The sequence below is a fragment of the Oryctolagus cuniculus genome, chromosome 9, assembly GCF_051225735.1.
Source record: "Oryctolagus cuniculus isolate XC-2025 breed Fujian yellow rabbit chromosome 9, ASM5122573v1, whole genome shotgun sequence".
In the NCBI taxonomy this organism is placed as follows: Eukaryota; Metazoa; Chordata; class Mammalia; order Lagomorpha; family Leporidae; genus Oryctolagus; species Oryctolagus cuniculus.
This window is the reverse complement of record NC_142875.1, coordinates 119546500-119568010: the sequence shown is the minus strand read 5'-3', so window position 1 is coordinate 119568010 and position 21511 is coordinate 119546500. Positions and strand designations below refer to the sequence as shown.

At 42.9% G+C, this 21511-nt stretch overlaps 1 long non-coding RNA gene across 1 annotated transcript in view; it reads right to left on the bottom strand.

Moving 5' to 3' along the window:
* Positions 1–15049: 15049 nt before the first annotated feature.
* The window catches only part of LOC138843880 (uncharacterized), a 57302-nt gene continuing 50840 nt past the window's right edge, over positions 15050–21511 (bottom strand). Inside the window, exon 4 of the long non-coding RNA XR_016213550.1 lies at positions 15050–15890. This is a non-coding gene — a long non-coding RNA (uncharacterized LOC138843880). The remainder of the gene's footprint in view (positions 15891–21511) is intronic.

Here is a 21511-nt window from a genome sequence, read left to right as displayed (position 1 = left end):
TTTTCTTTGCAGCACAATGAAATAGTAATGTGGGCTGCAGAATGACATAAAAATGAAATCGACCAGGAACTTCTGTAATATGATTTTTTGTTTTCTTTGGGCCATTCTTGTTGCTATGATTCACAGTTGGTTGCATGAGGCCAAAGTTTGCCTATCACTGCACACCAGAGCCTGCATAAAACAGAATCAATGAATATTTACTGAATCGCTGAACAAGTACAGAGAAGGAAGAGAAGAAAGCATTGGGATGTTTGCATTGTAATTTCTTCATTGATTCTTTTAACCTCATGTCTTTAAATTTTAAAAAATTCTTACATTTATTTGGAAGGCAGACATATACACACCCCTGAGAAATCTCTATTTGCTGATTCATCCCCCTACCAAGCCCTCAACAGTGGGGACTGGGCGTCAACAGGAACCAGGAACTTCATTTGGGTCTGCGATGTGGGTGGTAGGGATCCAAATACTTGGGCCATCACTGGCTGCTTCCCAGGGTGCACATGAAGGGTAAACGACTGCAGAGCAGAGCCAGGACTTGAATCCAGGCACTGCAGGTGGAATGCAGGCATTCCAAGTGGTGGCTTAACTGCTATATCAAATGCTTGCCCCTAACCTCAAGTCTTTCAAATTTGCCACTGGTTATCCCATCAACTAGTTGCAGAATCAAGTGTTGATGGCTGTGATGACTGTCTTTGTATAGATGCCGAAGCTTGTCACACAGAGGAAAGGGGTGGTTGAGAACCTGACTGTATCGTGCATCTCCTATCAGAGTGCCTGGGGTCAAGTACTAACTTCATTCCTTTAGCCCTCTGCTAACGTCTGCTCTGCGAAGTCATAGGTGATGCCTCATGTTATTCAGCTGCTGTCATTCATGTGGGATACCTGGATTGTGCCTCTGGTCCCAGATTCTATCTGGCTCCTCCCTGGCCATGGTGGGCATTTGCGCAGTAAACCACAGGATGGTTCTTGACATATCTTAGTCAAGTTTGTCCATTAATTTTAGCAAATGAATAAAATATTTTTGGTTTATTCCAAAGGTATTATAAATAAGGGAAAGTATATAGAGGAAATGTTGAATACGATATTTTGTTTCAGCTCATAAATATGTGAATTGAATGATAATGTTTGGATTCCAGTCAGCTCATTGTCTATCAGAAATGAGAAGAGTATGTACAGCAGAGTTGTTAACTTTGGTCCCTGCTCTTTTCAGTGTTCAGTTTGCAATAGCTCTGCTTTGTGGATAGTTTCCTATGAAAAATGGCTTTCATTTTCTCATACTTAGCTTCATAGATCAGATTTTTCCTTCATTACAATGATGTCCTGTGGGAGGTTATGTGAGGATATTTTCTGCTTATTTCACAAACTCCATACAGCTTTGAGTTGGTGTTACCTTATTCCCTAGAATTGCTTTTCCAATTTAATTGTGCTTTATAAATATGTAGTTGAATCTACTAAGCCGGGTCTATTTAAGGAATCCTATTTATTCTGTCCTAGGCTCGTCTTCCTTCTGTAGGATACTACTTGATAGACGTGAATGTATGTATACGTGTAAGATACATATTTCTGCCTTTTCCTAGATACATGATAGTTTATACACACAACTTTCTATCTTGTTTAAGAGTATATCTTATGGATGATTTTATAACATAATGAATGTGAATGTTCAAAAAAATGATTATGGAAACACATAGGAAGTGAGATTTCAAATAAGATTGATGGCTAGGAAACTTTTGGAAAGTATGAGTGATCAACAAATGTTTCTGTTTGTATAACAGTTGTTTATTAAAACCATATTAATTGGTATAAAGTAACATTTTAAGCAAACAAATGCTATAACAGGACATCCATCTACCTATCTATACAAGTACTTCAGTGCACTTGGTACATTTTTTTTAAATAGGGTTTTTGGGTTGACGAGTAATGTGTTGTATTTTTTCCTTATTGAAAAAATGCAGTAGAATCTCTAAGTTAGTGCTGTCACATATAATGTCAGATTTCTGGAAAGTTCACTGATCTGAGGAAGATACCTTTCTTATTTCTTTACTGTCATTTTCCAGTATGAATGATAGTGTAACTTTGCTATCCAACAGTAGATGGCACTATAAGCATGTACTCATTTTGGGCCAAATTAATTTATAATAAACTGTAACACATAATTTGTATCTAATACTTAAAATTGTTTACCTAATGTTGCCAAAAAAGAATGGACCATTTCCTGTGGTCTATATACTATTTCTGATTTACTCAGAACCTCTATTGAAAATTTGCTTGAAATAATATCAGAACTGTTAAGGGTTGAGTGTGCGTTTGATAGAAACAGTGTTAGTGGTACCACAACAGTGAAGTGTACACTTCATTGTAATTCAGTGTCATGAGTAATTTTAGCAATTATTTATTTAGCACAATTATCCAACACGCAGCCCATGTTCCTTAGGTACCGGCAAATGAACAGTCATCCCCTGTTTGAAAGAGCCTTTAATATTTTAAGAAAGAAATCAAAGGAGCTTCCGTGTCAGCATTAGGAGTTTATTGGGCTTCCTTAAATTTATATCATGATTTTCAAACATTTATGTTGAGTTGTCGCTGGTGCTTTTTCAAAGTTACCGATGACCGCATGGTGGCTAAATCCAGTTTTCCATTCTCAGGCCTCATTTTTGTCTGATGTAGCAGAGGTGTTGTACACGGCCAACAGGTTCATCTTGACTCCTGATTAGCTCTTGGCTAACTTCTGTTTCTTAAGGGAGTGTGAGTATACTGTCTTGCTGATTTCATCCAGGTTTATGGCTTTAAATACAAGTGAAGTTTCCATTTAAACTGGAGTTCAAAAAAACGAAATTGTGCGGAGAGGAATTGCTGCCTTATTTCCAGGGTAGCCCAATGCAGAAAAAGAACACCAGTTGCTAATCAAGTTACCGTTGAATTCAACAAAATCGTGGCTTGTGTGTGGGTTCTGAGGACCATCTCCATGGCAACCATGCACGTTTAAAATATGCAGCCAGACCTCCTCTTTAAATTCCAGACATGTATCCCACTCCCTGTTTCCCAAGTCTACTTACATATTTACTACAAATTGGAAATGTGCCCAGATGTTTATCCACACCCAAACCTCCACCACCACGGTCTTACTTCTAGTAGCGTCCACTCCACATCCTTTCCCTGGCTAAGATGGGAAACATAGAAGGTGTTCCTGACTCCCTCATCTCCAACTGTCAGGAAGTCCTGTTGGCTGCACGTGTAACACGTACCCAGAACCTGTTAACATCTCCTACCCCTTCCACTGTCGCTGCCTTCCATCAAGTCTTGAATTGGTGCAGCAGCCTTCCAACCGTCTGTCAACGCCATTCTGACCGCCTGGCACCCCACTTTCATCAGAGCTAAGTGGTCTTGTCCAAATGGCAATGTATCTCATTCTGCTGCTGGGAACCTTGCGGCGACTCCATACTTCACTGAGTGAAAGTCAGTGCTTAGAGTACAGGCTGAGGCCGAACAAAGCGAGACCCTCATAGAGCTCAGCTCTTGCTTCTCTCCTCTGTCTCCACTGCAGCCACAGTGGCCTCTCTTGCTGTTCCTTCAACAAAGCAGCAGAGGGCCAGGCCTTGGATGCCATCGTGAAGACCCCATATCCCGTCTCAGCATGCCTGCTTAGAGTCCCTGCTCCTCTGCTCCAGTCCCCTTCCTGCTAATGCGCGCCCTGGGAGGTAGAGTGTGACAGTTCAAGTAGATGGCTCCCTGCCTCTCAGGGGGGACACCTGGGTAGAGTTTCAGCCTCCTGCCCTCGGCCTGGCCCAGCTCTGGCTCTTGCGGGAATGTGGGTGGTGAACCACCAGGGAGGATCTCTCTGCCTCTCTATGGGGGGCATGGAGGGGTAAAAACAAACAACAAGAATATCTTCATAGAAGAGCTCCTGTCACAGGACTCTCCCGGGAGTACCAGCTGCTCCCTCCTCCTCGGTCTGGCTCGCTCCCCTCCTTGTTCGCCTTACTTCACTTGCACTGAGGGGTGCATTGAAGCTTATGTTACTGCTCCTCTCTTTATCCCTGGCCCAGCATCCCATCTCTTAACCCACTCGGTTTTTTCCCCAAGGACGCATAATCCTTGATGTAATGGATCCATCAAATACGAAAGTCATTTTACAAGGTTGTGGAAAAATGGAGTTGAAAGTGCAAGAATTTTGAAATCTGTTCATCTTGTGGTTTTCCCATAATAAGCATTTATCACAAATTATTGAAGATCTTTCATATGTATTTATAAACACTTATATTTATTTTATATAAAGTTGTATAGATGAACTCTATGGTATACTTAAATGGTAGAAAGCACTAATTATTTAGTAATTATTTCCTGAATCAAAGTGTAAGTTGGACAGGAGCAGAGATTACGTGATTTTTGAATCCCTTCTCGATTGGTGCTTAAGAGTGCCCAGCACATTCTAAGTTCTCAATAAATGTTTGTTAAACGATGAATGAATAAATGAATGGTGGGCAGACTGTACACTGCAATCTTCAGCATTTAGGGTGTCTCAAGGTTATCAGTATTCATTTAGAAACTATCATTCATATCTTTAAGGATGACTCATGGTCAGTTTTTTCTCTTAAAGCTGATTGATGATGGGCACACTAGGATGACATTGGAAAATACTGCTTAAGTGGCCTAGTTAAAAATAGAATGCACATAATTTAAGGTATGATCATTAAGTGCTTAATATTTGACTATTTAATCTGTTGCATATATAGACTGCCCAGTGAGGAAGATAATGGCATTAATTGAGTGACAGACATATGATACTATGTCTTTTACATGTATATTAACATTTATTCTTTGCAGCTCTGTGGCATAGAAATGCTGATTTTGCAGATTTGGAGATGGTGGTTTGGGAACATAAAAGTATGTGAGCAGCATTGTGTGTTTTCTGGTAGCTCTGTCAGGGTTCAAACCCAGGTTTAATTCCTAAGTTCATGGTCTGTTCATGACACTCAACATCATCCTACCTCCACTGTTATTGTCTTTAAAATTACTTATTCTATTGGAAAGGCAAAAACACACAGAAAGATAGGGTGCAATTGTCTATCTGTGGGTTCATCATCCAGAAGCTAACAGCATGCTGAGCCAGGCCACTGCCTGGGTCAAGGGGTCGAGAACTCATTCTAGATCTTGCATGTGGGTGGCAAGGACTTGAGTACTTGGGGCATCATCTGTTGGCTCCCAGGTGTGTGTTAGCAGAAAGCTGGTATTGGAAGCTTGAACCCAGGCACTCCAATATGGGATGTGAGTGTCTCAAGTGAGTCTCAATTACCACACCCTCCAACCTACCTCTTCCTTACGTTTTAATGGGAAATATATTTAAATATTAAAAAAATTAATCTGCTGTACCAATAACGGGTATAAGAAAAATCAGGTAGCCGGGTGATTTTGAACATTGATAGTCCAGAAATACTTCAACCACTCTACTCATTTGCAATCTGAACCCTCATCCAGGCTTTATTTTATTTTATATAAAAGTGGATTAAAAAGAAGCACCGCTGATAGGTCCCCCACATATCCTAGATTTGGATAAACGAAGGCAAGCTGTCTCAAGTGCTACTGTACATTTCCATCATCCCTTCCCAAAGAATGAAGCAATTTCATCCATACAATCAAATCGTTCGGACCAGCACGTAATCAAACTAACCACTCGGATGGCCAGTTTAGACTTTATTTTGATTCCCATAAAAAATGAACCTATCTCCTGTCCTAAATTTGGATGGGGGGGGGGAATAGAATGAGTTTCTTTCTGAAGTGGACTCTTCTTCCGCTCCCAGACCCTGGCTGATAGGCTGAAAGGGCAAAGACATAGTGCAGGCAAAGGTCATGTGTTGTTTTGAACAAGAATGAAATCGCCTAAGCACACAGGGGCTCCCTCACCTGGACCCCTGCTGAGCTCAGGCCCACCCACAGCCCGATGCTCCCCACGCCCCTGTGGAGCAAACCCATTGGCAAAGCTGAAGCTTGGAGTCGCACAGAGTTCTTGGCGCTCTCATGCCCTGCTGTGTGTTGAGCGACTTTGTGGGACTGGGGATGTTCCGCAGTGTTCTTATTTTGGGGTCACATGTCTTGAGACAGCTGGGGAGTGTTAATGACCAGGCCTCCGCGCTCAGGTCTGCACGTCCACTCTCGTCTTCTCAGAACAAGGGAAACTTCCTGGGATGTGGTTCTCACAACACAAAGGAGACACTAAAGCCTCGGAATAATCCTCAGTGGGAGAGGAGCTATTTTTCCATTTGGCTCAGGACCAAGTGCTGAAAAAACGTGAAACCATTGATTACACATTTCTCCTTGTGGCCAAAGAGTAGGAATTATACAAACACACAGGAAGAACTTATTATGTTTTTCCCACATTCTTTCTTTTCCCCAGATATATTGTTTAAATTTGAAAAGTCCTATGAAGATCCCGTGGGACTGAGGCTTCCCACATGAACGACTTTCTTGCATATAAAGAGATGCAATTCTGGCAGTGGAGGGACCGCTGTAAGGTTATGTAACAAACCCCCAGAAGTCCCTCCACGCCTTTCCGTGAGGCAGGGAAGAAGGAATTGTACATTCCAGTCCCAATGAGTCGATGACAGATGGCTCTCTGTGATGTTCAGGTTGGCATCCTCTTTGTGCCATTCCTGCCCAGGTCAACACGAAGGTCTAGTGAGACCAGGGAACCAGCAACAAGGACTTGAGAGATGGGGCAGTGCCAGGCACACCAACACCCGCGTGTTGAGATCGGTAGTCGTGGAGCTAAGCTTCCAAGGCACGTTACATGCAGGCTTGGCCATGAACTTCACAGTCTAGCAGATTGGGCCAGATTTTTTCACCAGGTGCCCCACAAACCAGAAGCAAGGATCATACCCAGGCATGGGCATCGTAGTGCAGTGAGCTATGCTGCCACTTGTAAATGCCAGGGTCCCACACTGGACAAAGGTTGGAGTCCTGGCTACCCTGGTTCCAATCCAGCTTCCTAGTAATGTTCTGAGGAGGAAGTGGGGCATGGCCCAAGGACTTGAGTCCCTGGCAGTCATGTAGGAGACAAGAACGGAGCTCCTTGTTTGAGCCAGTCCTCACTTAAGTTGTTGTAGATATTTGGGGAATGAACCAGCAGATGAAAGGTCTCTCTTTCTCTGTCTCTCTCAATGGCTCTTCCTTTCTCTGCCTCTGCAACTCTGCCTTTCAAATCAAAATAAATAAATCTTAATGCATGTTACAATATAAAACTAAATGTTATACATGCACACATGTAAACCGACATGTTTCACCTGTGTACAGATCCGTATAAAATCACATGTTACATACATATATGTGGGTTATTCAAAAATTTATGCAAAATTGACTAAAATGTTTGTTTTGGTGGAAAAACCTGAAATCCATGCCACTTTTTCATAATACACATTTTCTATGAACTTGTAGAAGACTGTGTGTGTGTATGAGTGTCTGCCTCTGTGCAGGTGTTTGTGTAATCATTGAAAAGCTGGAAAATCTCAAATCACTTGGTGCCTGTCCTGGATTAGCAGTGTTTTTAATACCTTCTCGTGCTGACAGGAGAATACTGGAAAAAAGCTCAGTTTCTGCTCTCTGGTTTATAAGATGTATTTAGCTGGAGCTTCCTGGGTTTATGTCTCGTTTCACGGCTTCCATAGCATTTGGAGGGAAAAGAAACTGCTTTTGAGGTCCTGTAGCTAAGACCACCTGTATGATTCCAAGGCATAGGGAAAGCAACCATTTATTGTCATCTTAATAACAGTGATGATATTGATCCTTTGGTACAGTTCTGTGTTTTTCCTCCCAGAGATTGCTCCGTGCTATTTACATTAAGGTAAGAATGTCCTTTTCTAGGTGGTACAACTGCCATGGGCCATGGCTGCAGACTTGCCAAAAGAGCTGCTTCACATGTGGTAGCCTTGAATTCCTGGTGGTAGTTCCCAAGGGTCCTGGCGCTGCTCTGACTCCTGGTTTCTTACCACCCAGCTCCTTGTCTTTGATCCTCTGAGCTGTACCAGTAGCTTTCCGGTAGCCAACGTTGCCTGTTGCTGCGATTGTTGTAGTTTTTGCTGCAGAGTTGCTAGCTAAACCAGGTGTCCTCGTCTCCTGTCCAGCTTGGCATTGATCTCACAGCTTGATTTTCTACTTCAGTGTTGTTGTTCATGGGAGCAGTGCAGTCCTCTGCCTGGGTTTGCTAGAGCTCCCCTTTTACGTCTGCCTCCTGCAAGGGTCTGTTCAGGCGGTGAATGAGCAGTGTGTGTAGAATGGATTCTGCTTGGTTCTTGATCGGGTCTGAAAGCTATGTAGTGACAGCAACCTCTCTCTCTGCCTAGCCCATCCCATGTGACGTGTAATTCACACTCCTCTTTAAATGCCCATGTGCCTTCAAAAACCTAAACGTGCATCTAAAGACTCAAAACTGGTAGGCTAGCAATGACAGAAAAGTGTTCAAACGTACTGCCTTTGTCAACCTTACCAATGAGTTTCTTCTGCTGTGATGTTTACATTAACCACAGTTAATGCCACATCTTGGAAGAGGGAGGAAGCCGCCAAGCCACCACTTGCTAGTGTTGGGATGAGCTGCAGGAAATTAGTGTTTCGGTCCACATGGGCTACTGTGAGTAGAGTGGTCCTCACACAGGTCACAGAGGAGGGTCTAAATGCTTTAGCTGCAGAGGCTTTCACCATGTGTTGTATGATGGAAATCTGCAATGATTTCTGTTTCAGTGTTTGGTAATGGGCTTTAGTAATTCGGCAGATACCATTTAGGCAAATGATGGGTTCTGAAAGGTAAAATGATACAGCCATTGCAAAATGAAATCCTTAGTTTTTTTTTTTTTTTTTTTTTTTGACAGGCAGAGTGGACAGTGAGAGAGAGAGACAGAGAGAGAAAGGTCTTCCTTTGCCGTTGGTTCACCCTCCAATGGCCACCGCTGCAGCCGGCGCACCGCGCTGATCCGATGGCAGGAGCCAGGATCCAGGTGCTTTTTCCTGGTCTCCCATGGGGTGCAGGGCCCAAGCACCTGGGCCATCCTCCACTGCACTCCCTGGCCACAGCAGAGAGCTGGCCTGGAAGAGGGGCAACCGGGACAGAATCCGGCACCCCGACCGGGACTAGAACCCGGTGTGCCGGCGCCGCAAGGTGGAGGATTAGCCTATTGAGCCACGGCGCCGGCCTTGAAATCCTTAGTTTCTAATGACCAGAAAAGCTCATTGAGCACATGCAATCTGAAGCAAACACTTGTTGACATTTACCATCACTGCCTGCATGGAAATCAAATAACACGATCTATTGAAGGAGCATCAGCAACTGCTTCAAAACAGCATCATTATTTTAAGAGTAATGCCCGAAGGCAATCGTTTGACAAAATCAGCTGTAATGTTCATTTATGCTACTTGTTCAGCTCAAATAACTTATTAGTTTTTCATCCTGTTTTTGATTTTGCCGATTGCCTTGTACATGCCTGAAAAGAGAAACAATATTAGATGCTAACAATCTTTCTAAAGTAAATGATTTATTTATTAACAGAAATGAAAAGAACATTCATATGAGGCATAAGAGACATTAAACCTTAATAATCTGATGTATGCTAAGTATTTAACAAATAAATAGGTATTTAAAATGCAATGGGGATTCCTTGTTTTTTTTTTTTTTTCTTTTTCCTTTTGCCAATCCTATTTTATTGACTTGAAAATTAAAAATTACACACTGAAAGATCTTAAGTTCTTTTTCTTAGAAATTAAGATTCTCAACATGCAAATTAATTCCTAATTTAATCACTTTGTGGGTTCCTTTATGTATTTTTTTTTGCCAGTCATTGAGCAAAGAATTAAGATAGAATTTGTCTTTAAGGATTGTATCCAGGCTTGTTTTCATTCCTAGTTCCAAAAAAGTCTTATTCTCTCTTGCTCTCTTATACGTAACGTCAGACTTTAAATTATAAATTGGATCTTAATGAACTAAGTTGAATAGGACTATGTTGGACAATTTTCCTGTGAATTTAGTCAGAAAATGGCTAAAGTTTATAATTAACAGATAATTACATGATTAATGGCTCATGGTTCTTCCTGTATTATCTACTTAAACCCCCTGACAAAGCTTCATCAAGATTTCTTACTTGCAGGAATATTAGCGAGTTAGGCTAGCCTAATGACGAAGTGGCCTACAGTACCTAATAAACAAAAGCAAATTTAATGACATGTAAAGGCATGGAAGCATTAGAGGAAAGCAACCAAGGGAAAGAGAATGGCGTTAGGGCACAAAGGGAAAAATGTAGGTTTTAACAGAAATCAAAGATTGCGGTGTGGCCACATTGTTCCCCAGTACCCTCAACGAAATAGAAAACTGAGAACCCAAAGGGAACTGCTAAGATTCTAAGGAGTAACACCAAAACCCTACAGTTTGGAGAGAAGCTGGCAAAGGAGGGGAGAAGATGGGGCGAGCACAGTGCCCATGAATACATCAAGTAAGGTCAAGAGCGACTTCCCCTGCAGCCCATCGGATGCCCTCAGGGAGCTTCCATGGACCGAAACTAAGATGGAGCAAGGGAGTGACAGTTCCAACAGGTCCCATGCTGTCTGATGGATGTTGTGTGACAGAGGATAACTGACTGCATCTTGGAAGACACCATGGGACCTAGGTGCTTAGCAAACATTACGTTGAGCTCCAGCTGGGTTCCTCTCCTTCCTCTTCACTCTCTCCTTCAGTGACAACAAGCATATAGACCATCTGCTACTGCATTTGCAGATAACAGGGGCAGGGGTGGTGTGGGATAACTGGGAAGTGTACTTTTACTCCCTCCCAAGAAAAATTGCGAAACTAATTGCTTACGGAAATGTCCCTCGAGTGGACAAAGCGTTGGGGTTGGCTTCTGAAACCATTTCACATAGCCACATGACCAAAGGAAGAATTTTGACATTCATTTTCCAAGTGTGTCAATACAACATGGCTGTGTTTTCCTAATCCCAAAGAGTATTAACACTGTTTCCCACAGTAGCTTTGACTTTTCTGATGTTTCATTCTAATCAAATTGTCATTATCATCCTTCTTGAGTAATGAGACATTCCCACAGTAGCAAAAACTGATGATTTTTTCAGATGGAGAAAGTACGGAAACAAATGAGTGGGAGAAGACAAACCAACAACTCGAACATTCTTGATACTGGAGAGGGAAGAACCTTGGCCAATTAACATGAACTTTACTTGGTGGAGAAGAAAGTGAGAGGAAGAAGGATGTATTCCTCATGGCTGCTTCCTGGGAGCTGAAAGAAAGGAAGCAAAAAACAAAAGACCACCAGCAATTCGGTTGTTGTCAGTACATCCTCAACTCATTCTTTCTCATTGCCCTTCTGTCAATGGAAGGAGCCTTTCAGATGAAGACTTTGTTACTAGTGGGTCTTTCTAGCAAAAGCACTATGTCAAGACAAATGGCTTTTTCTTAACAGTCCTAGTAGAGGATGAAGCTAGATGTCAAAAACGATTGGACAATAACCAGTGTTCTCCTCCTGGCCTTTCTCTTTGCTGCTGTAGCGATTTAAAGACTAAACCTGTGGGTAGTTTCCATCTCCACTGATGTAAATTCTTACCCATTTCTGTCACCAAAAGAAGAACAGAAAGGGGCAGTGGCCTCAGAACTAGGTGTCAATATGTTCTTTTTCTACAGGTTCTTTGTATAAACAAATACATCCGCAGGCCCATCCATGTGGGACTTACGGCTTCTTTAAAAACCACTTGATGATAATGCACCCTAAATAAGTGTGCTACACCAAAGGCAAATGAATAGTTTAGAAAATGCTTCCTCTGTAAATGTTCTGAGATGTTGACTGCAACTCAACAGTCGGAGAATGATGATTTTTGAAATTGGAGGGATAGGCATATGGTATAGTGGTTAAGACCCTGCTTGGGCCATGGGCATCCCATATCAGTGCCTGGGTTTGAATCCTAGATCTAATTCTGATTCCAGATTCCTGCTAATACACACCTCAGTAAGCAGTGAGGGGTGCCGCAAATACTTGGGTCCCTGCCACCCACGTGGCAGACTCAGATTGAATTCTGAGTTCATCACTTGGACCTGGCCCAGTCCTGGGTGTTGCAGGCATCTGGTGAATGAACCAGTAGATTTCTCTGCCTCTATTCTACCAATTCTCCCTCCCCCTCCTCCCTACCTCATGTCTCTGTGTCTCTGCCCTTCAAATAAATAAAAATAAATAATTAAAAAATAAAGAAAAAAATTCAAAAGATAAAAACTTTATTTCTCTTATTTGACGTGCAATTTCTCTTAATTATATTCCTTCATTTATCTATTGACAGATATCAGGTGTCGCTCCCCCATTTCGCGGAGGAACGACACTAAACCCTGCGCTGTTCTTTTGTCTACTCGGATCTTTCCAGGTTTGCTGCTGGTCCTTCCCAGGTTGGCTGGCAACCCCTCCACCTCCGTGGAGGGGCAGTTCCCCCTGCCACTTTCTCCACTTCCGCGGGGGAGCGGCACACCGCCGGCCGGCTCTCTCAGGGGCTGCTCAGATGTTATTCGGATGTTCCTGGTGCACGTTGTCTCTCTCCTCCTTTATAGTCCTCTTCCACCAATCCCAACTCTGCTACCCACACGCCGAGCACGCTGCTCTCCTCCAATCAGGAGCAGCTCCTGCAGTTTATTGGTCGAACTGGAGGCAGCTGCGTAGAAGCTGTTTACTCCTCTCCCAGCACCATATTGTGGGAGAGCAGATGCATAGAATAAGTCTTAATTCCAGTAACTTAGTCTAGTCTGAGTTGCTCCCCACAATCAGGGACTGTTAATTTCTGTTAGACACTGAGTATATATAAAGAGTGCTGAATGAGACAGAGTCTTTGAGCTCATGGAACTTCAAGTCTGCTAAGAGAAATGAAAATCAAATTGTCATGCAAATAACTATATAATTAACATTTGATAATTTCAATTCTAGATGTGTGAAATTTATTTGTATTGGTAGCTGTGCGTCTGAGATAAAATTAATTAAAATCTATTTCTACCTCATGTAGTATGGACCATCACTATTCCTTATTTTAAATTTAGGACAATGATATTCACCATGTATTTTTTAAAGATTTATTTATTTATTTGTAAGAGTTACACAGAGAGAGAAGGAGAGGCAGAGAGAGAGAAAAGTCTTCCATCTGCTGGCTCACTCCCCAGTTGGCCGCAACGGCTGGGGCTGTGCTGATCTGAGGTCAGGAGCTTCTTCCTGGTCTCCCATGTGGGTGCAGGGGCCCAAGGACTTGGACCATCTTCCACTGCTTTTCCAGGTCATGGCAGAGAGCTGGATTGGAAGTGGAGCAGCTAGCACTTGAACCAACGCCCGTATGGGATGCTGGCACTGAAGGCGGCAGCTTTATCTGCTACACCACAGTACTGGCCCCGGACCATCACTTTTCTTACCTGTCTAGTACCATCATGTTTGTATCATCCCCTTAAGTCTGTTGAAGTTTTAATTAGTGTATCTCAGGAGAATGCTCTCCCTCAGTCCACATCATGCCCCTTCCTTATGATTTGGCTCTCTCAGAATCCAGCTGCCTGTGGCTTACCACAGAATCTCCCAATACGTGTTGGCCAGGTCCTGCAGCTTCTTTGGGTGTAGAGTCCCTTTTCTTCCTCATCAGGGTGTGTCAGCTGGATCATTGCCCTATTGGCCATGAGTACAAGTGGCAGCAGGTCCTGACTGTGGCTCATACCCCATTGCAGGGGACGATCTTTGCACTGCCTTCCAGTAAAGGGGGATGTCAGACTTGAATAGGGAGGAGTAAGCACTTCTGAGGCTCACAAGACAATGGAGTGTGGTTACTCAGGAATTTGAGATGTCCTGGGTCTCTGTGTTAGGATTCCATTCTTTGCCATCCAGGGCCTGATCCTGGCCGCACAGAAGGCATAGTTGCAGCAGTGGGAGTTAAACTACTCTTATTATGTGCCGGCCTTGGTCTTCAACTTGTACTGACTACAAACTAGACCATATCAGAATCTCCTGTAAGCTGCAAGGGGAGTCCTCTGGCTTACAGATCTAACTTTTAGTGGACAATATCTTTCATCCACTAATACTTGTCCAAAATACGACCCAAGTTTGACATCCGATTTTCCTTTCCACGTGGTTATTGCTTAACCTATGCTTCTCAAATGCCAGAGAGACCACACAGGCTCGTTAACTTTCACCAAAATGTTGTTTCTCTTTATTAATACTGAAAATTTTAAAAGCAGCATGGATGCATTATAAGAACTATTTATGATGGGCCGGCGCCGCGGCTCACTAGGCTAATCCTCCACCTAGCGGTGCTGGCACACTGGGTTCCAGTCCTGGTCGGGGCGCTGGATTCTGTCCTGGTTGCCCCTCTTCCAGGCCAGCTCTCTGCTGTGGCCCGGGAGTGCAGTGGAGGATGGCCCAAGTGCTTGGGCCCTGCACCCCATGGGAGACCAGGAGAAGCACCTGGCTCCTGCCATCGGATCAGCGCAGTGCGCCTGCCGCAGCGGCCATTGGAGGGTGAACCAACGGCAAAGGAAGACCTTTCTCTCTGTCTCTCTCTCTCACTATCCACTCTGCCTGTCAAAAAAAAAAAAAAAAAAAAAAAAAAAAAAAAAAAAAAAAAAAAACCAAAAAACAAAAAAACACAACTATTTATAACTCAACCCCCAGTGCTAAAGTCCTCCTTACCAGATGACTGGTAGGTAATCCAGCTCCAAACTGGATTTCTGAAACAAATTTTATCGTGGTTAGTTCCCAAGAAGTCTTCTGGAGATGGTGGAGCAGGAAGTCGAGTAGGAAAAGCTCTTGGGATAATTCTCTATGGAAGGGAGACTGGGCACAGTGATAAACTGTGCTGTGCCATCGTCCCAGCAAAGGCCTCAAGTGACCCCGTGTGGACCTCTGAAACTGGCATGGCTCCAAGGAAGGGGGGCTAGGCTTCTGTGCCTCCGAGGCAGCCAGTCAGTGCACATGGCTACGCTGAGAAGGAAGGGTGACCTTGGGAAAGGAAGGGCTCTTCAATAGAGGCACCCATCAAAAACTCAGATGTGGGGCTGTTTCCTGGGAGTACTTCCAGCATTTCTGGAGATACATCCTTAACTCATGAAGGGTATAAGGGTGGTACATCATTTCTATTGATTACAGAGTGAGAAGCTTCTGGACATAACCCATTTCATAAAGGAATCTGGGCAGAGGCACTGGAGTAGCTGGGGATACCTCCAGTATGCTCCCTGCTGAACCAGGCTCCATCTCCAGCTCCTCTGCTGTAATTTCCTCATAATGGCAAAACAGTGTCTGTGTCCAAGAACTGATCTCCTCTTAGACTAGAACATCCATAGTGATCTGCTAATGATCACCTCAAGGATCCTTAAGGAGCTGCTATGTAGCACAGCCAGTTAAGCTGCTGCCTGCAATGCAGCATCCCATATTGGGGCACGGGTTCAAGTCCTGGATGCTCCGTTTCCAATCAGGCTTCCTGCTAATGCACCCGAGACAGTAGCAGAAGATGGCCCAAGTACTTGAGCTATTATCATCCACACGGGAGACCCAGATGGAGTTCTGAGCTCCTAGTGGACATTTGAAGAGTGAACCAGCAGTTAGAAGATCTCTGTTCTTCCCTCTGTCTGTCACTTTGCCTTTCAAATAAATAATAAAATCCTTTTTTTTTTTGTAAGAAAACGAATGCTTAAACAGTTTTCAGTCCTGGGAAAGGAAGAACTCTTGCATCCACCTTCTTCCTTCAATCTGCCTTGCCTTCTTTTCTGGTTGGCAGCTTTTTTTGTGGCACGTTTGAAGTCTCTTCGCTCTGAGTTGTGGCATAGGTCCGTTGTCAGTGTACCAGGCTTGCCGTGTGACCCGTACGTCGCATTTTGGAATTTAGAACTCCATTCAGCAAGTCTGACTCTGAAACCAAGAATCAGTAGATGATAAACAAAAGAAATCCAATTTGGCAATCAGCTGAGAGGGAACATTATGGTTCCCTATTGCTCTGAAATCCACTGTCCCACAGGAAGGAAAATCACATAGAATCAGTTTAAATGAAATGAACACACTTGTGCTTCAAGTTTTCTTAGTTGTGTAGTTGCTCCAATAGAAATGCTGCATACTTAACATACATATGTACTGGCCAATACACTTAAATTTAAACAAACCTTTTTACCTCTGCACTGTTTTCTATGTGCATTGTCATCCTCTGTCCCATTGGTATAAAGAGCATCCCACATGCCCTTCAGTCAGGATTAATTAGGTACAGTGTATTCCAAATAAACCAGGTAAAACACCTGCCAAAATTTGTAAGGCTACACGCAGAAAGAAATCATGTTGAAAATGAAGTTTCCATTTGCAAAATGAAGGGTCCATTGAGAGAAAACATCAGGGAATTTGGATATGATGGAAATAGGATGACTTAAAGCAGATTTCTTGAATACATGGATGTAAGATTAAAGAATAAGATACATTAGCCTCAGGGAAAGAGATAAAACTTTGACCAGATGAGAGAAGGAAATGGAGAGGGTATACTGAGATCTTAGAACAAGTTGGTTTCTAAGAAAAACATCTTCCCTACTTGCTGTTTCTAGATATTATTATTTGAGAATGAGGAAGGGAAAGCAAACTTTAATCTGCTTTTTCACTCCCCCCACATGCCCACAATGGGCAGGGCTAAAGCTGGGATTCGGAAATACCATCCAGGTCTTCCATGTGGGTGACAGGAACACCATTATGCTGCCTCTCGGGATCCTGCATCAGCAGGAAGCTGGCGTCAGATACGGAACTCAAATACTCCACTATGAGATGATGGCCATCTTAACTGGTGTCTTAACCACTACACATTTGTCCAGCCAACTCTTCCTGCTCTTTGAGTGGTGAATTGAAATCCCAGGTCTGTTTGCAAGTACTGAAGAGTGGATAGTAACCATTTTCTGGACTCCTGAAAGTGGCCTAGGAGACCATGAGCCTTGCAGAGAAGTTCTTTGTGAAATCCTGAACCTTGAAGGTGGATTAGCTGTGACTGAGTGAGGTCATTGGACTGGTGGGCTTGAGGGTGCTCCTACATAGTCACAATATCAGCTCTGTCCCAAACCTGATCTACGCAAACACATACACAGCACATCCTCAGATATCAGAAAGAAACATTTCCCAGTCCATCTTAGATGAACCGTTATCTAATATCTGCTTCTATTCCAATGGCCAGAAATAGCCACAGGCCACACCCAGCTGTGCAGGAGATGTAGCCTTTAACTGAACAGTTTGCCATGTTGAATAAAACCAGGGCTATTTTGAGAGAGAAAGGGAGAGTGGATATTAGTGTGCATAAGAACAACCTCTGCCATAAATAACCTTTACAATTACATGATTTTTTTTAACTCTTCTTTTTTTTAAACTTTTATTTAATGAATATAAATTTGCAAAGTACAGCTTATGGATTACAATGGCTCCCCACCACCCCATAACGTCTCTCCCACCCGCAACCCTCCCCTTTCCCACTCCCTCTCCCCTTCCATTCACATCATGATTCATTTTTGATTCTCTTTATATACAGAAGATCAGTTTAGCATACATTAAGTAAAGATTTCAACAGTTTGCTCCCACACAGAAACATAAAATGAAAAATACTGTTTGAGTACTAGTTATAGCATTAAATCTCAATGTACAGCACACTAAGGACAAAGATCCTACATGAGGAGTAAGTGCACAGTGACTCCTGTTGTTGACTTAACCAATTGACACTCTTGTTTATGGCCTCAGGAATCACCCTAGGCTCTTGTCATGAGCTGCCAAGGCTATGGAAGCCCCCTGAGTTCACCGACTCTGATCATATTTAGACAAGGCCATGGTCAAAGTGGAAGTTCTCTCCTCCCTTCAGAGAAAGGTACCTACTTCTTTGATGACTGGTTCTTTCCACAGGGATCTCACTCATGGAGATCTTTCATTTAGGTTTTTTTTTTTTTTTTCCCCCAGAGTGTCTTGGCTTTCCATGCCTGAAATAGTCTCATGGGCTTTTCAGCCGGATCCGCATGCCTTAAGGGCTGATTCTGAGGCCAGAGTGCTGTTTAGGACATCTGCCATTCTATGGGTCTGCTGTGTATTTCACTTCCCATGTTGGATCGTTCTCTCCCTTTTTTATTCTATCAGCTAGTATTTGCAGACACTATTCTTGTTGATGTGATCCCTTTGGTTCTTAGTCCTATCATTATGATCAATTGTGAACAGAAATTGATCACTGGGACTAGTGAGATGGCATTGGTACATGCCACCTCGATGGGATTGAATTCGAATCCCCTGGTATGTTTCTAACTCTACCATTTGAAGTAAGTGAGCTTGAGCATGTCCCGAATTGCACATCTCTTCCCTCTCTTATTCCCACTCTTATATTTACCAGTGATCACTTTTCAGTTAGGTTTCAGCACTTAAGAAGAATTGTGTATTGATTACAGTATTCAACCAAAAGTATTAAGTAGAACAAACAAACAAAAAATACTAAGAGGGATAACATATCAAGTTGCTCATCAACAGCCAGGGTGAGGGCTGATCAAGTCACCGTTTCTCCTAGTGTTCATTTCACTTTAACAGGTTTCCTTTTTGGTGCTCAGTTAGTTGTCACCTATCAGGGAGAACAAGTGGTATTTGTCCCTTTGGGATTGGCTTATTTCACTCAGCATAGTGTTTTCCAAATTCCTAACAGGGATCACTTTTCAGTTAAAATTTAAACACTTAAGAATAATTGTGTGTTAATTACAGAGTTCAACCAATGGTACTAGAACAAAAAAATACTAAAATGGATAAAGTATTACATTGTACATCAACCGTCAGGACAAGAGCTGATCAAGTCACTATTTCTCATAGTGTCAATTTCACTTCAACAAGTTTTCCCTTTGGTGCTCAGTTAGTTGTTGCCAATCAGGGAGAACATATGATATTTGTCCCTTTGGGACTGGCTTAATTCACTCAGCGTGATGTTTTCCAAATTCCTCCATTTTGTTGCAAATGACCGGATTTCATTGTTTTTGACTGCTGTATAGTATTCGATAGAGTACATGTCCCATAATTTCTTTATCCAGTCTACTGTTCTTGGGCATTTGGGTTGATTCCAGGTCTTAGCTATTGTGCATCTTTACAGCTGTAGAAGATCTATTCTTGAGTATATAAAGCCTGAATAAGTACATTCTTGTGAAGCTGAGTGTAATTGGAAGTGTGATGGTGGCTTTTGGTGGGAGAGGCTGGAGGATGGGACTGCATTACTGTCCAAGGAAGGTCTAGCTTTTGAGTGTTGGATTGGAAAGTGGTTTTTGATTGCTAATAATTGCAACTAGCCAAGTGAATAGGAGCAGTTCATGCATGAACAAACAAGAAGTATGTATCATGAATCAAGATTTGTTATTAAAGCAATATTGAATTTTATGATTCTTTAAAAACTGATTCTAAAATTCATTTGAGGGACAAAATGCATGGGAAAGCTAAAAAAATGGAAAAAAGAATACAGGGGAAAAGTTGACTGTTGGATTTTTTTTTACAGCACTTTAATTAAACAGTTTGCTTTTTGGAAGGAGAGATCAGATCCTACTCATAAATCCAGTGTCACAGGTTCATGAGTGAGAGCCGTTACATATTGTATGGGGTTGGAGTTGGAAGGGATTCAGCATTCACCCTTCTGTGTGAAGGAGAGATGATTATTGTTACGCGTGTTCTGCTACTTTTCCCATGACTTATCTAGGGACGTGTAGGTGTAGGTGTGTGTGTGTGTGTGTGTGTGTGTGTGTGTGTAACGTTATGTCATTATCACCTGCTGCAGCGGTTGTTGGTTGCCTGGTTTAACCTCTATCCTTTCTCTGTCTGCCTTGACCTTGCTGGGAAGCCTCAATGCAGTGGAAGTGGAGCCTGCAGCTCCTGGGAAATTTTCAGAGCAGACAGCTGCTGCAGGCCCTTTGGCCTTGCCACTTCCTTCCTGCTGCTGCAGATGCAGACGTGGGGAATGGAGTTGTAAACAGGGTGAGTGGGCGCGCTCCGGGAGTCTGTGGTGTCAGGCCTGGCCGTGCCCTCTGACCTTCCTGAAACCCTGGTACATTTAACCTTCCTCAGTAGGGTCTCTGTTACATGCGCTAAACTCAGTCTTAATGAAGACACTGTCCACATCTTGGTTGCATGCCAAGCGATTTGAAGAAGCAGCCACAGGATCTTGGGAGCAGAATTCCAGGCAGAATGCACTGTTTTTATTAAATTCTGGTGGCGAAGATACTTTGTCCCATGCATTGGAAAGCATGGTGTCCCTAAGACACACATTCATTGTATTTTACTATTACATTCTTACACAAAGGGAAATTACTTCTTTGAAACTAATCCCTTTCACCCTGAGAAATTTAGAGCTTCTTAGACTAGCACCAAAAAGAAAAAGAAATTGTATTTAGAAATATAAAATGGTATATTACAAACCAAAATTGTCTGGGATGAATTAGTATGATAGTTAAATTTTTAATCCAGAAAGCTTGTCTGATGACAGACACAGAAAACTATGCCATCCCTAAGTGTTTGTACTTCAGCAATGTTTTTGAAATTTTGTGTTATTTAGTGCAAGAAACAATCTTGTCTGATTTTTTTCTATATGGATTACTATCCTGAAAGGTGGGAATCCTCCATTATACTTGTTATCTTGTCTATCTTTCCATACATTCTTGTGATGAAACTGATAATACATTGTCATACTGTAAACCAGTTGTCCATGTGAGTTAACCCACCTGCCAGAACTTTGGCTAGTCCTCAAAGGAGTTTTTATAAATAATAGAAGGCTAAGAATAGGTTGTTTGCCTCCATTTAGAGCAGCATCAAGAGTCTCATTAAACATTATTTAAACATGCAGTGCATGACCAGAATAGAAATTACCAGAGGTGTTTTCTTCCTTGGGGACAGAAGAAACAGAAATGCCTTTTTCCTTTATTTCCCTTCCCCAACTCCAATAGACATCCACTTATGTGATGGATAAGACATTTTAACTTTTTTTTTTTTTTTTTTTTTTTACAGGCAGAGTTAGAGAGAGACAGAGAGAAAGGTCTGTCTTTATCCATTGGTTCACCTCTGAAGTGGCCACTACGGCCAGCGTGTTGCAGCCGGCACGCTGCGCCCATCCAAAGCCAGGAGCCAGGTGTTTTCTTCCTGGTCTCCCATACAGGTGCAGGGCCCAAGGACCTGGGCCATCCTCCACTGCACTCCCGGGCCACAGCAGAGAGTTGGACAGGAAGAGGAGCAACCGGGACCAAATCTGGCGCCCCGACCGGGACTAGAACCTGGGGTGCTGGCACTGCAGGCAGAGGATTAGCCTAGTGAGCCGTGGCGCCGGCTCATATGTGCATTCTTAACTTTTTTTTTTTTTTTTTTTTTTTTTTTTTTTTTTTTGACAGGCAGAGTGGACAGTGAGAGAGAGACAGAGAGAGAGAAAGGTCTTCCTTTGCCGCTGGTTCACCCTCCAATGGCCGCCGCTGCAGCCGGCGCACCGCGCTGATCCTGGCAGGAGCCAGGAGCCAGGTGCTTTTTCC